The sequence below is a fragment of the Sapajus apella genome, unplaced genomic scaffold (assembly GCF_009761245.1).
Source record: "Sapajus apella isolate SASKATOON/1434 unplaced genomic scaffold, GSC_monkey_1.0 scaffold2, whole genome shotgun sequence".
Classification (NCBI taxonomy): Eukaryota; Metazoa; Chordata; class Mammalia; order Primates; family Cebidae; genus Sapajus; species Sapajus apella.
Genome location: NW_022436942.1, coordinates 85,955,487 through 85,972,509, shown reverse-complemented (window position 1 = coordinate 85,972,509; position 17,023 = coordinate 85,955,487). Strand labels below are relative to the sequence as shown.

At 41.3% G+C, this 17,023-nt stretch overlaps 1 long non-coding RNA gene across 1 annotated transcript; it reads right to left on the bottom strand.

Moving 5' to 3' along the window:
• Positions 1-1,601: 1,601 nt before the first annotated feature.
• Positions 1,602-10,110, bottom strand: LOC116527217. Its single transcript, XR_004258433.1, has 3 exons — positions 10,099-10,110; positions 8,439-8,441; positions 1,602-1,711 (listed from the first exon to the last, which is right to left on the bottom strand). It is a non-coding gene; the product is annotated as an uncharacterized LOC116527217 (long non-coding RNA).
• Positions 10,111-17,023: the final 6,913 nt, after the last annotated feature.

Genomic DNA, 17,023 nt, shown 5'->3' with positions numbered 1-17,023 from the left:
CCAACACAAGTCATAGAATCAGGGGTCCCATTTTCAACCTATATTCATTTTCTCATGGATAAAACGGCTCTAGATACCAACACTGCAAATGTGGTGATGAGTGTGAGAGTTTTGCAAAAGGAAGCGCAGGTATTCGGTGCGGTGGAGAAGAGGATGTGAAGACGCTGATGTGAAGATCGTCTGGTGCCCCTGGATGTTTCTTTGCTTTTTCAGTTGCTCTCTATGTGCCCGCACTGTGGTCATGCCCTCTGTGAGTGCATGAGACGTGAACAACATCTCCTTGTTCAACAGAAATTGTAGTCTTAGGACTTCTAGTCTGAGAAGTTGTTTTTAAAACCTGGCATTGGGATTCTTCAGATTTCACACCCCTTATCAACTACATTGTTGCAGTCAAGATAATTTGTATTATGTTCTGGTAACTATCTCCAAAATCCCGGAGGCCTAGAACCTCAGCACAAAGGCTGATTTCTCATTTACGCTGTGTGCCCACTGGGCATAGACCCTGAGTTTTCTGTGCTGTGTTGGCCCTACCCCAGGACCCTGGCTATGGTAGCAGCTCTGTTGGAAAACACAGGTGTTCACAGCAGATTGAAAGAGGAAACATAGAGACGAATGCATTGGACACTTTTATGCTCATTTCCTTGGCCGATGCAAGTCATGAAGCAATCCTTAATTTCCAGAAGGTTTGGAAAGGCAATCCTACCACGTGCCTGGGGAAGAGAGCCAGACAAAACGTGACCCAAAGACAATCCCATGCAAAGCAATCGCCCCACACAAAGCGTGCTGCTTGGAGCTGAGCTTTCTCTACCCCTCTCCTCACCTGAGCTGGACGGCAAGTTCGTCATGAATGAATGATATCTCAGGAGGGTTCACTGCCTTGGTGAAGTGAGAAGTAAGGGAGATGGCATCCTGGGTTTGTTTTCAGTGTCCTAGATTGCTCCATTCTGTGCAGCTGCAATTGGCACACATGGTTGCACTGACCTTGTGTCTAATGAGGGCACCCAAAATAGTATCCCAAGCAGGACTCCCCAAAAGCTGCAGCTGCGAAGGCCAGAAGAAAAGGTTGCCATGGAGCTGGGGTGAGAGAAAGGAGTCAAGGCCTTCATGCTGAGGAATGTAGATTGGGGGCTGTCATTGTGTGATTTTGAAATAGTAACTAGAAAGAGCTTGCCCCATCTGTGAGTTTTTGCAAGCAAACATGTGAGATGCATTTGACAAAGGAAGAAAACAATGGAAGTTTCTGCTGAATTACATAATCTCCCCTGAAATCACTGTAATTGTGGCTTCAAGATCCCTGAATGACCTTCTTTGGTCATCACCTGCCTCTGATTAATCTGCAGTAAACAATGGGTATTTTGATAAATCAGGCCAGATATGCTGCCCTAAAATTAAATAGAAAACAAAAGAGCTTGGAGATGTGATCATCGTGTCAGTAGGGGTGAAAGAACACGCCTTACTGTTTCCGGGTTTCAGGGTGCAGAGGAGGTTTAGCTCGCTCCCAGGTGGGCTCCAGGCTCTTGGTCTCTCGCTCTCCCAAGAAAGGGAGAGGGGACCACGCCAGGCCCCATGCGCTCCCAAGTAAATATCGAACCCCAAAGAGGTTTTGCAGAAAGTGATTTACTTAGACAGAGAAAGAGAAAAAGGAGAGAGAAAAAGATGAGAAAGAGAAAGCTTCCACGAAGATTGTGGAAGGGGACCGAAACATGGAATCCTGGAAAGGGAAAGCAGCTTCCACACTGAGGGGAAGGGGACCCCTGAGGGGGAAGTCCACCCAGATGTAGGGGACAGGGACTTTTAACCTGCGAGGAATTCCCACCTCCTCCAAGCCCCCTGGCCAGTGAAAAGAGTTCCTTTGAACTTCCGCTAGACTTTAGCAAATAGTAACTATTATTTTCTTTGGTAAGAATTTACAGACTGAGTGAAATTTGTCAACATTTATATTTGCACAGTGGCTGAATACGTATATAAATAAGTAAAATATAGTTGATATTTTGACAAGACACAAAAAGAAATCTGTTCTCTGATGATATCTCTGGCTTTATTAAAATCTTCATGTTACCCAAATTCAAACTATACTATAGGGATATACAGTAACCAAAACGGCATGGTTCTGGTGTGGAAACAGACACAGAATAGAAGGCCCAGAAATAATGCCACACACCTACAACCATCTGCTCTTCAACAAAATGATAAAAACAAGCAACGGGGAAAGGACTTTCTATTCATTAAGTGGTGCTGAGCTAACTGGCCACGCATGTGCAGAAGATTGAAACTGAACGCCTTCCCAAAACCACATACAAAAATCAACTCAAGATGAATTTAAGACTTAAATGTAAAACCTAAAACTATAAAAACCCAGGAAGATAACCTAGGAAATACCCGTCTGGACATAGGAATTAGGAAAGATTTTATGACAAAGATGCTGAAAGCAATCATGACAAAAGCAACAATTGACAAACGGAATCTAATCAAACTGAAGAGCTTCTGCACAGCAAAAGAAGCTACCAACAGAGTAAACAGCCTACAGAATGGGAGAAAATTTTGGCAAACTATGCATTTGACAAAGGTCTAATATCCAGCATCCATAAGAAACTTAAACAAATTTACAAGAAATAAGAAGCCCAATAAAAAGTGGGCAAAGGACATGAACACTTTTCAAAAGAATTACATACAGTTAACAAATATATGAAAAAAGATCAATATCACTGATTATTAAAGAAATGCAAATTAAAACCACAATTAAATATTATCTCATACAAATCAGAATAGCTATTGTTAAGGTCACAGCAATGCAAGCCCATAGACCCCTCCCTGTTGTCCCCTGCTAAGCCGAGCTCATAAGAAAAACAGCCTCAAGCCTTGTAAACAGGGCACCTAGGTTCCAGTATGTGGTCGCATCCGGCTCTCGAACCCTGGATGTTAACCCAATTAAGCAGAATGTCAGCCCCTGAGAACCAAGATGTGGTTTTTCTTAGAATAGCACCCAGCTACCTGCAACTCCCCCATATAATCCCCATAGTGTATAAGCCAGGCTGCTGCCTTCACTGCCTGTGGTGAGACAGCCAGCCTGGCACGTTGAAATAAACTTGCTAAACCTGACCCTGGGTCTGCCTCTCCATCTTTTCAGTCAACCTTACAGCTATCATTAATACGTCAAAAAATAACAGATGCTGGCGAAGTTGCAGAGAAAAGGGAGCACTTATATATTGTTGGTAGGAGGGTAAATTAGTTCAACCATTGTGGAAAGCAGTGTGGTGATTCTTCAAGGAGCTCAAAAGAGAACTATCATTTGACCTAGCAATCCTATTACCAAGTATATGCCCAAGGAATAGAAATCACACTTCCATAAAGATACAGACACATATGTTTTTGTTAAAGCACTATTTATATTAGCAAAGACATGGAATCAACCTAAATGCCCATCAATGATAGACTGGATAAAGAAAATGTGTGCATGTACACCGTGAAATACTATGCAATCATAAAAAAGAACAAATCATGTCCTTTGCAGGAACATAGATGAACCCGGAGGCCATTCTCCTTGGCCAGATAACAGAGGAACAGAAAACCAAATACGACATGTCCTCACTTATAAGTGGGAGATGAGTAATGAGAACTAATGACACAAAGAGGGGAACAAGAGAAACAGCCTACATGAGGGAGAAGGTGGAGAGAAGGGAGAGGATCAGAAAAAATAACTATGAGGTACTAGGCTTAGTACCTGGGGGATAAAATGGTCTGTACACCAATCCCTGGGACATGCGTTTGCCTGTATTAACAAACCTAAACATGTGCCCCTGAACCTAAAATAAAAGTTAAAAAATAAAATAAAATCTTCAACAAAACCAAGAAAACAATTTGAAGCTCTATTTTTTAAAGCAAACTGCAGGGTCAAACAAGGTGGCTCATGCTTGTAATCTCAGCACTTTGGGAGTCCAAGGCAGCTGGATCATTTGAGGTCAGGAGTTCAAGACCAGCCTGGCCAATGTGGCAAAACTCCATCTCTACTAAAAATACAAAAATTAGCTGGGTGGCAATGGCGCACACCTGTAGTCTGAGCTATTCAGGAGGCTGAGGCAGGAGAATTGCTTGAACCTGGGAGGCAGAGGTTGCAGTGAGGCGAGATTACACCATTGCACTCCAGACTGAGTGACAGAATAAGACCCTGTCTCAAAGTAAATAAATAAAATAAAGCAAACTGCATTAGAGCTGGGGGGACATTTTTATGTTGTAATTTCAACACATTATTTGACACACTGTAAAAAGCATGATAAAATCAGTTCTACAGATAAAGGGCCAACATATCTGTTATCGAAATTTCTTTTTTGTTGTTGTTTGCCTAAGGAACATGTTAGTTGCAACCTCTGAAATAGAAAATATAGCTCTGCTCAGTCCTAGTACAATTAAGGGGACGTTATGTTCGTATATGTATGATTGTGTGGTTTGCCAAGTGAATTCAGTGGCCACTATTTTCACTTGAGCGTTGGTGGCTCCCGAAAGACAAAAATACTTTTGATTGATTTGGAAGAACTTGCCTGGCTCATCCTGGATGGGGGAGATTGAATTTCCATATGCATTCTGATATCCTCTTTTCCATCAGGCCCAATCCCAAATTCTTTTCTGCATATTGTGCAAAATGCTTTTTGCTAATAATTTACCTGCTAATCTACCTCCAAATTAATTAACCAGTAATTTTTTTTCCTTTCTTCTTTCTCTCTTTTTTTTTTTTTTTTTTTTTTGTTTGGTGATGTCTGGTCATATGGTGCTATTATTGCAATTGTTCTCATTCTTACTAACTAAACTCTTGAAAACATAGTCCTAATTTTCACAATGTTAAAAGTTGAATATTAAACTATAGTTACCTTGACACAAAGAACAACAGCTATTCTACAGGCAAAGTCAACGATGTGCTGGTAACATTACCATGACAACACATTTCCAGTTGTACACTTCAGTGGCGTCACTCAGTGATGTCAAGATGCTGCTTTTGGTCCTTATTTTTCAGAGCCGATGTGAGGCTTTGTACTTTTCTCCTAATCTTACATACTTATTGCCAAAAGTCAGGGCATTTTCTGTCCGGCGGAAGAGGTTGTCTTGGATGTGAGACTTTTACTGCTAATGCTGGGACAATCCTGCACAGACAGGGCTGGCTCATCACCCCATGAACTCCACGATAAAAGAGAGCTGTCTTGCTCACATCAGCTGCTGACTATTCAGGGTTTGTCTGCTGAGAAAAGGGCTTTCACCACCTTTACTATTGCCAAACACCTCTTTCTTTCTACTGTCTTTCTCCAAGTCCAAGCAACCCGTGTAGACATGGCCATTAATCAGACAGCAAAATCCAAAGATAGTGTCTGTGTGCTTAAGCCAGAGGATGTTACCAAATAAGAGAAATTTAAGTCCCCAAACTCTAAAATAGGCTGTGTACCTCCTAAGTGCCATTTCTCACAGTCCCAAGGAGAAATGAAGCTACCTGGGCTAGATGTGATGAATTATACTCACATAGGATAAGCAGGTTTAATAAATCCTAAGGAACTTTACCAACGGTGGCTGTATTGTGAATTAAACCACAGCCAGCAGCCCGACATTTCATACACCTTACATTAAGAATAATGGGTTCTTCTTTGGCCAGCTACACAATAGATAATATAAAATATCAGATCCCAAATGGGTTTTATTAAAGATTGAATTTTAATTCCTATAATTTACTTCAAACATTTCTTGAGTCAGGCAGCCGGTTAGCTCAGTTGGTGAGCTAACCAACCTCCCAACAACAAAAATTAAAAAACAAAAAACAAAACAAAACAAAAAAACATTTCTTGAGTGGCTTCTGTGTGAGAGACTGAGATAAACCATGGTGACTTAGAAGTAAATGATGTGCTCTCCATCTCTATTTTTTCTCTTTCTAATATGAATATTCATGAGAAATAATGTATTTTTTTCTTATACATATATATGCATATGCATGTATAAACGTGTGTGCACTTTTAAGGTAAAATTCACGTTATATAAAATTGACCGTGAACCATTTTCAAGGGAACAATTAAGCAGCATTTAGTATACTCACAACGTTGTGCAACCATCTCCTCTACAAAACCCTGCATTTTCATCATCCCAAAATAAAGCGCCTTTCCTCTCAAGCAATCATTCCACATTGTCCTCGCCTCCTAGCCCCTCCCAACCATAAATCTACTTTCTGTTCCTGTGAATTTACCTATTCTGGACATTTCAAATAATGGAATCACACAGTGTGTGTCCTTTTGTGTCTGATTTCCATCACCTGGATCATCCGTGTCAGATTCCTCCCTATTCCACCATGTGTTTGAGCAAGAACTTGCACAAGAATGTTCATTGCGGCACTATTAACGCTAGCCCAACAGCCCAATGTCCATCAGCTGACGAGTAACTAAACAGAATGTAGCATAATCATATAATGAAATATTATTCAAGTAACTTATTTTTTAAATGAAAGACTAATGCATAAAAGGATGATTTAGATAAATTTGAGTATTGCTAACATTAAACACAGGGTCCTGTGGTAGGCTGGAGGAGGAATACTAAATACAGCAATGGGATTCTGAGATAATTTATATCCTTACAGTAATTTCAGGGGGAGGAATGCATAATTGTGCCAAGACAGAAGGCAAGTTTTAATCTTATTTTTTCCCACAGTGCTTTATGTTAATGTTTTTAATCTTCTTTTATGGTTGAAACATTATATGTTCCCATTTCTCAAGTATAAATGCAGTTCTAATCAAAGAGTGGAACAATGATCAAATGGCATACCTCTCCTTTACAATGCGGTTTCATAGATTTCAAATTTGGAATTTTTGTGGCTCACCAAAAAAGTTAATATGATTAGATTTATATGGATAATATTAAACTTTGTTAACATTATTAATATAGAAAGAGCTTTAGCAAATCAAAACCAACATATATAGACACACAGAATAGATAAACATTTCACCCAAGAAGAAACATACATAAGCAATAAACAGATGTGAAAACAGGGTGCAATCTATTTTTCTTTTAATTTTAACTTTTATTGTACGTTTAGGGGTACATGTGCAGGTGTGTTATATAGGTAAACCCATGTTATGGGGTTTGTGGGTTTGCTGTAAAGATAAGTTATTCAGCCTAGTACCCAATAATTATTTTTTCTGCTCCTCTCCCTCCTCCCAGCCTCTGCCCTCAAGCAGGCCCCAGTGTGAGTTGTTCCCCTGTATGTGTCTGTGTGTTCTCATCATTTAGCTCCCACATATAAGTGAGAACATGCAGTATTTGGTTTCCGTTCCTGTATTAGTTTGTTAAAGATAGCGGCCTGCAGCTCAACTCATGTTGCTGCAAAGGACATGAGCTCATTTATGGCTGCATAGTATTCCATGGTGTATATGTACCACATTTCCTTTATCCAGTCCACCACTGACGGCCATTTAGGTTGATTCCATGTCCTTGCTATTGTGAACAGGGCTGCAGTGAACATTTGTGCACATGTGTGTTTATGGTGGAATGATTTATATTCCTTGGGTTATGCACCAAGTGATGGGATTGCTGGGTCAAATTGAAGTTCTACTTTTAGCTTTTTGAGGAATTGCAACACTGCTTTCTACAATTGTTGAACCAATTTACACTCCCACCAACAATGTATAAGCATTCTCTTTTCTCTGCAATCATGCTGGCATCTATTTAGAATTTCCTTAAGCAAAACTTCAAGGCCCCAAACATCTCAAGATTTGTGCAAATCTAAGAAGCTGAGTTTAGGGTAGGCTTTTAGTGCTGAAAACTTCCAATCCTCTAAGTGGGGTCAGACATTAATATGTATAATCCATTCTATTAATATCTATGATGCACATCTACTGGCTGCCTTGTGTGGACCACACCTTATCTGCGTCTCTGGGGGCATAGGGCGAATTAGCCCAGACCCTCATGGAAGACGTTGCCCAGTGAAGGGAGCAGAGACATAAGGAGTAGAGTGGCCTGTCCTTCACCCCTGTGGGGCAGTGCAGGTAGGTTGAAATTGTGAGAAAATGGGGCTAATAAGAGTGCGTCCTTCAAAGGCTCATTGACTTTCATACCGAGCCTTTGAAACATGCATTATTGCCTCCACTTTACAGGTTAAAAAAATAGTGAGACACAGAACGACTTTGAACTTTACAACATCACAGAGCTAGTAAGTGACAAGCTGAAACTTCACACCTACGTGGTACAGCTGCCGTGTCTGAGCGCTTAGCTCCACCGAGATTCTGGCGGGCTGGTGGTTCTGACACCACCACGTGGTCTGGCACGGCATGGGGAACAGCAGGTTGGGCTTGTGCAGCAGGCAGTGGTCACCCATGGGATTTGGGTCTCATCCAGAGGAGGCACCACTAGGATTCTTCCATTTTCTCAAGCATGCTGAGCACCTGTTCACACCTCGCCACCTGGAGTGACCTGACCACCTTCTCCCAGGCAACTTCAGAGTGGACTTTTCCTCTCCCGGTGCCTTAAGACCCTTTGTTCCTACAGTGGGGATGCATGGCATGTGCATGGAACTGACTCCAATTCTACTCTATGTGCTCCAGTCCAAGAGCCAGCGAGTTTATTTATTTGGACAACCTTGTGCACCATCTCACTCACTGAGCATGAGCCCAGGTGGGCCTGAGTTGGGAGCTGTATCTCTGATGCTCCTTCAGCTTCCTCAGTCAGTCCCCAAAGAACCTGGCCCTGTGAATGTTTTGTCCAACTGTGTGTAATTCCAACAATGCTATACATAGTCCCTTTTTTAACCCCAAAATTCAACCAACTCATTGTCTGCTGCTCACAGGGAAACATTAAACTCTTTCAACCCTGGAGGGTAACACAGCAGCTGCGTTGCACTCCTCAAAGGTGTCTGCAGCTGTCTTAAGAGAGTTTCAAGAATAGTTTTGGCCAAATGCATTCTCATACTGGTGTTAGAATCTTACTCCCACCTAAGAGACTTCTCCATGCACCACACACTTATGAAACGCCATGTGCTATACAGAAACAGAACTAACATATCATCTAGAAATTGTATGTGTATACGTGTATATATAATATCCATCTATCTGTCTAGAGAAGGAGAGGAGATTGAGAGAGTAAGAGAGAGGGAGGAGAGATAGGTTTGTTTCAAGAACTGGTTTGCACATTTGTGGGCTGGCAAGTTGGAAATCCATAGGGTGGGTGAGCAGGCTGGAAACCCTTGGGAAATCCAGCTGATGCTGTTGTCCTCAGGTGGGCTCTTCCTCAGGGAAATCTCAGTTTCTCTTTTAAAGGCTTTGAGGTGCACCAAGGTTATCTAGCATAATCTACTTTCTTTAAAGTCAACTCAGTATGTCACCACCCCCTGCCTTCTCTGCAGGGAGTGCATTCCAAGATCCCCTGAAGCTGCAGGTAGTGCCAAACTTTATAGATACTATGTATTTTTATCTTACACCCTAGAAGATCACTAAACGACTAATGCTGGGTGGTGTATGCAGTGCAGACACGCTGGACAAAGGGATGATACATGTCCCTATGGGATGGGACCTGGCATCACAAGAATTTATTATGTTACTCAGAACGGTGTACGACTTAAAATTCATGAATTGTTTATTTCTGGAATTATTTTACTAAATATTTTCAGACCGTGGTTTCAGTGATAACTGAAATCATGAAAAGAAAACCACAGATAAGGGAGGGCCAACTGTGTGGACGTGATCCACATCTACGAGATCTCTCCACAGCAACCCCTAGATCAGTGCCTGATTGACTTGCTGGGTACGCCAGCCTACTCAAGTTGGTGCAAAAAACTGACCATCACAAATGGGAAAATCATACTGATACAGGAGGCAGAAAGAAATTATTTAGGCAGATAGTGAGGATAAAGGAGTCCTCGGCAAGGCTTCCTTTCTAACAAAAACAGCCCTCAAATTGTATCTTTTCTAACAAAGAGCAGCTTGAAAAATAGATCTGCAGTGTTCTCACTCATAAGTGGGGGTTGAACAATGAGAACACATGGACACAGGGAGGGGAACATCACACACCAGGGCCTGTCAGAGGGTGGGGGCAAGGAAATGGAGAGCATTAAGAAAAATACCTAATGCATGCGGGGCTTAAAACCTGGATGAGGGGTTGACAGGTGCAGCAAACCACCATGGCACATGTATACTTATGTAACAAACCTGCACGTTTCTCACATGTATCCCAGAACTTAAAGTACAATTAAAAAAAAAATTGAGCTGCAGACACAGATAAGCAAGTTGGAAGTTTGCACGAGGGAATGTTGGCAGCTGTGCCAATAAAAAAGGGCCACTTTGGGGGCCAGGTATTTTCAACATGGAGGCTCCATCTTCCCTTTTCTTTGTCACCACATGTACAGTAAAGAAACAGGCAAGGTGGCCCTGGCCAGGTAGAGACCACATCTGCATAATAAAAGGTTAGGGTGGGGTGGCCAGCTTCTTCTCACCCTATGAAAATCGTACACCTAGTCCTAACCAGTTCTTTGCATTCTATACAGATGGCTCACCAACCAATCTTTCACGCCCTATGTAAATAGGAAGCCGCCTCCTCAAGTTCATCTACAAAACCTCAAGTTCATCTACAAAACCACTGTGGGTTGGAGGACCTGCTCAGGACCTCTCTCTCTGCAGGAGAGAGCTTTTCTCTTTCTTTTGCCTCTGCTCCCAACCTCACTCCTTCTATGTCTGCATTCTTCATTTCCTTTTTCCTTGGCATGGGACAATGAACTTCAGGTGTCACCCCGATGAATGATGCCACTTCATTATAGGAAAAAAGAAAACTTCATACCAGATAAATGAGCCGTGTGTTCTTTCCAAAAAGGAGCAAAGGAAACAAATAAAAAGAAAAGGTGGGGTGTGGGGCGGATATCCAATCAGGAAATTAGGAAACCATAGCTACCTGAGTACCAAAATCTATGATGATTTCTGCTGCTAAAGTGGCGTCAGAATGACCTCTTTTTCTACAGTTTACTATTTCTTGTCCTTTGAGATAGGATGTTTCTTTGCCATACAGGCCTGTCCCACGCATTGCAGGGATGGCAAGATCCAATAAAGCCCTTTAGTTCCCTCCAGACATTGTGACAATAACTAACTATCTAACCCTCAGCCATAAAGAGGAATGAATTAATAGCATTTGCAGCAACTTGAATGGAGCTGGAGACCATTAGTCTAAGTGAAGTAACTCAGGAATGGAAAACCAAACATCGTACATTCTCACTCGTAAGCGGGAGCTAAGCTATGAGGATGCACATGCATAAGAATGACACAGTGGACTTTGGGGACTCTGGGGGAAAGGGTGGGAAGGAGGTAAGGGATAAAAGACTACAAATTGGGTTCAGTGCATACTGCCTGGGTGATGGGTGCACCAAAATCTCACAAATCACCACTACAGAACTAACTCATGTAAGCAAATACCACCTGTTCCCCAAGAACCTATGGAAGTAAATAAATAAATAAAAATAAAAACTCTAGGAATATTAAAAAAAAACAACTATCTAACAGGCTTCCTAATGCCCTGGGGGTGGCAGCATTCACCATTCAAAATATAATTCCCGGTTAGATGGAAGCACGTGGCCTAGGACTGAATTTAATTTTTTCTTGAGAGAGTCGGGAGTGCGGTATTCTGAGAAGAAAAGGGGAGGATCTCTGCCCAGCTTCCCTGGCTGCTCTGATTTGCAAGGGGATGAGATATCGGGGAGAGGAAGAGTTCTCACTGGCTGCAGTGGACAGCCCCATGTAAAAGTCACTGCCTGGGAGCCGCAGGGGTGCGGATTATAAATGAGTTGAGGACAGGGCCTCTCCTAAGCACAGAGGGCGCTCTCTAAGGCAGGGAGAGGGCAGGAACCATGGTATAAAATCAGTCTGCTCCAAACACATGGAAAGTGTGGTGTGGCTGCTCTGCTGAAAAAATAAAACATGATAGGAAATGAGGCCTCTAGTAAAATAGCTTCATCAAATAGATTTTTAAAAAAACGCACACACGTACAGACATGATGTTCCTTTGCTGGAATAGATACGGTCCTTATCTCTTCCCCAATATAGTGACAAAATAACAAATAAGCAAACAGTGAAAAAAAACCAATAATCAGAAAACACAAACGATTTCACTACCTAGTGATAGATCCTGAAGTGATGTACAGAGCCTGCATAAATAAAACTATAAAACTATACTGAAGACAGTAAGAAGAGGCTTGAATCAATAGCAAAGCATATTGCAATCCTCGATCGTAAGATCAATACAGTAAAGGCATAAATCCCATCATAATACCAGTGTAGTAAAGGTATAAATCCCACCTACAGCATCTCGTAAAATCAAGGTTATGACAAGAAATTTCCAAATGGGCAAGAATTCCAAGAAGATATTGAGAAGGAAGTTATTGTCAGCAAGAGTGTAGGCAGTGGGCATGAGTGTAGACCAATCCTAAAACACATTACAAGACTTCAGCAATTGCCCGAAACCATCCAATGCCCATGGTAAAACAGAGACTAGATAATGTATAGAATAAAAAGCCCAGAGATGACAGACCCAGAATTTATCAGAATGTCATTAGATTTTGATACATAATAAATGTGCCATTTTAAATTACTGGTAAATCTCTCTCTCTCTCTCATACACGTGCAAACACACACTTCTAAATGGCAAATAGCTGGCTTATGAAGCTAGTAGGAATTACTTTTCAAAAATGGCAAATCTTTACATTGTATTATACTCTTATAGAAATTCACTGGATTAAGGAGTAAAACACACACACACACACATGCACACATACGTATGCACACACACGCACACATGCACACACGCACACCCAGATGCGTGCGCGCACACACACACATGCACACACACGCGCATACACACACGCACGCACACACAGACACACATACATGTACACACATGCACTCATGCACACACACATGCACATACACGCGCACACTAAAATAACTTCATGGATACAAAGCCTGACTCCCTACATTCAGATGTACAGGAAATGTCTCTTTATTTTTCTAATGTTACTTCATTTTTATTTGTAATCTTCTTGCTGTAGCGTGGCAGGGATGTAATAAACTTCCAGTTAGGGTTTTCTTAGTCAGGGCGGGGCCCAGGGATGGTGGCAGGTCCTCCAGGGTCTTGGGGAGCACCGGGAATCGGGAGTGGGCACCCGATCCTTGCTGCTGCTGCCTTTCCGGTGAGCCTCTCTCCCGGGCATCTCCTGAGCTCTCCCATAATCTCTTCTTCATGCACTACAGGCTTGGGAGACATTCAGAGGCTCCTTCCAGCACATGGATGGGGAAGAAAGTGTGGGCATCATCTCAGCATCTGAACTCCAGGACCTGAAGTGGTCGTGGAAGCATCCCTACTGCCCTGCCCCAGGCTGGGCTGAGAGCTGGACTCACTGTGAATCTTGGCATCTCCCAGATCCCATGAGAATCACCGCAGACATCCTCATTTCTATCTGGCCTCAATCCCTGGCCCATAGTCCTCAAGGTCACCCGGGGGAGAGCTGCTGGGGGAGGAGGACACAGAAGGCAGTGCTTCCCCAGGACACTCACAGCAGCTTCTGTGGCTCCATCATCTTCCATTTCCACCACCTTACTCTTTCCGAGGCAACCAGCACCTCCTGGCCTGGCTTAAATAAAAGAAGAAGCACATGATGGCCTAGAAAAAGATGACCAGGAACAAACAAAAATACATCCCTTACTACAGTGCTGTGCAAACCATTTTAATAAACACAAAAAACAAAGGGTGCATAGTTATCTGATATATAAATATGAAAGGTTTCTCTATCCTAAAAGAAAATTAATAAACCATAAAGGAGAACTTCTATGTGCCACTGTACAACATTGTTTATTAAAATTCTTTATAAATAAACTAAAAGGCAAATGAAACTTGGGGAAATAATTGTAATACAGAAGACAAGCCATTTGCATCCTTAGTATAAAAGAACATTTATAAATCAACCAATATAAATAAAAACACTTTAATAAAAAATAGGTTAAGGTCATGAATAAGCAAGTGAGAGATGAAAATAATATAGTGTAGGGAATATATATTTTAGAAAAATATTGCATGTCAGCACACACACACACACACACACTAGGAAGGGTGCGGTGACTCAAGCCTGTAATCCCAGCAGTTTGAGGCTGAGGCAGGAGGAGTTCCAGACCAGCCTAGGCAACACAGTGAGACCCTGTCTCTAAAAAAATAAAATCAATTTAGAAAAACATTAAACAAAACTTCAACATGATATGTTTTACCCTTCAGCCTGCCACATAACTTTTAGACATAATGACATAATTTCCTATGTTGGTAAAATATGTTAAAACGGGCACTTGCGTAGTGAGAATGTTTTAAAGAACGCTTTTTGAAGTCAGGTAGTGTGATGCCTCCAGCTTTGTTCTTTTTGCTTAGGATTGTCTTGGCTATGCTGGCTCTTGTTTGGTTCGATGTGAAGTTTAAGGTTTTTTCTTTTTTTTCAATTCTGTGAAGAATATCAATGGTAGCTTGATGGGGATAGCATTGAATCTACAAATTACTTTGGGCAGTATGGCTATTTTCAGGATATTCATTCTTCCTAACCGTGAGAATGGAATGCTCTTCCATCTGTTTGTGTCCTCTCTTATTTCCTTGAGCTGTAGTTTGTAGTTCTCCTTGAAGAGGTCCTTCACACCCCTTGTTAGTTGTAATCCTAGGTATTTTATTCTCTTTGTTTCAATTGTGAATGGGAGTCCAGTCATGATTTGGCTGTCTGTCTATTATTGATGTATGGGAATGCTTGTGATTCCTGCATATTGATTTTGTATCCTGAGACTTTGCTGAAGTTGCTTATCAGCCTAAGGAGATTTTGGGCTGAGACAATGGGGTCTTCTAAATATACAGTCATGTTGTCTACAAATAGAGACAATTTGACTTCCTCTTTTCCTAATTTAATGCACTTTATTTCTTTTTCTTGCCTGATTGCCCTGGCCAGAACTTCCAATACAGTGTTATAGGAGGGGTGAGAGAGGGCATCCTTGTCTTGTGGTAGTTTTCAGAGGCAATGCTTCCAATTTTTCCCCATTGAGTATGATATTGGCTATGGGTTTGTCGTAAATACAAGGTTACAGTAATCAAAACAGCATGGTACTGGTATCAAAACAGAGATATAGACCAAAGGAACAGAACAGAGGCCTCACAAACAATGCCACACTTCTACAACCATATAATCTTCGACAAACCTGATAAAAACAAGCAATGGGGAAAGGATTTCCTATTTAATAAATAGTGTTGGGAAAACTGGCTAGCCATATGCAGAAAGCTGAAACTGGATCCATTCCTTACACCTATTGCAAAAATTAACTCCAGATGTATTAAAGATTTAAAAATAAGACCTAACACCATAAAAACCCTAGAAGAAAACCTAGGCAATATTATTCAGGACACAGGCTTGGGCAAGGACTTCATGACTAAAACACCAAAAGCAATGGCAACAAAGCCAAAATAGACAAATGGGATCTAATTAAACTTAAGAGCTTCTTCACAGCAAAAGAAATTATCATTAGAGTGAACCAGTAACCAACAGAATGGGAAAAAATTTGCAATCTACCCATTTGACAAAGGACTAATATCTAGAATCTACAAAGTACTTAAACAAATTTACAAGAAAAAAAACCCAAACAAGCCCATCAAAAAGTGGGCAAAGGATATGAACAAACACTTTTCAAAAGAAGACATTTATATAGCCAACAAACATATGAAAAAATGCTCATCATCACTGGTCATTAGAGAAATGCAAATCAAAACCACACTGATATACCATCTCATGCCAGTTAGAATGGTGATCATTAAAAAATCAGGAGACAGATGCTGGAGAGAATGTGGAAAAATAGGAACACTTTTACACTGTTGATTGGAGTGTAAATTGGTTCAACTATTATGGAAGACATTATGGCAATTCCTTAAGGATCTAGAAATAGAAATACCATTTGACTCAGCAATTGATTACTGGGTATATATCCAAAGGATTACAAATCTTTATATTATAAAGACAAATGCACACGTATGTTTATTGTGGCACTGTTCACAATGGCAAAGACTTGGAACCAACCCGAATGCCCACCAATGATAGACTGGATAAAGAAAATGTGGTACATATACACTATGGAATACTAGCATCCATAAAAAAGGGTGAGTTCATGTCCTTTGCAGGGCCATGGATGAAACTGGAAACCATCATTCTCAGCAAACTGACACAAGAACACAAAACCAAACACTTCATATTCTCACTCATAAGCGGGTGTTGAACAATGAAAACACATGGACACAGGGAAGGGAATATCTCACAACAGGGCCTGTCAAGGGGTCGGGGGGTAGGGGAATACAATAGGGATAACAGGGGGTGGGAGGATTAGGGAGGGATAGCGTTAGGAGAAATACCTAATGTAGATAACGGGGTGTTGGATGCAGCAAACCACCATGGCACTTGTATGCCTATGTAACAAACCTGTACGTTCTACACATGTACCGCAGAACTTAAATTATAATAAATAAATTTTTAAAACTACTTTTGTGATAAGGATTTAGGTCAAATGGAGCATCATATTTGTCCTCCTGATTTCACTCCTTAGTATTTATTTCAAGCAAATAATCTAGATGGGAATTATGATAAAGGTGTCTTTGTGAGGCAAGGAGTTCCCAAATTTAGAAAAACTTCAAGTAATAATGTGATTAACTATTAGACAAACTAATAACATTTTTACATATGGGATGGGTTATACTAGATGGGCTAAAGATTACTCCAAGTCAGAAACTTTGTTATTCAACCAGTCTGTCATCAGCATAGAATTAGTGCAGAACTATAAATGTTTCCTAAGCCTTAATGGCAATAGCGATGATGATGATGGTGGTGATGGTAGTGATGGTGGTGATGGTGATGGTGATGGTGGTGGTGATGGTGGTGATGGTGATGGTGGTGGTGGTGATGGTGATGGTGGTGGTGGTGATGGTGGTGGTGGTGATGGTGGTGGTGGTGGTGATGGTGGTGGTGGTGGTG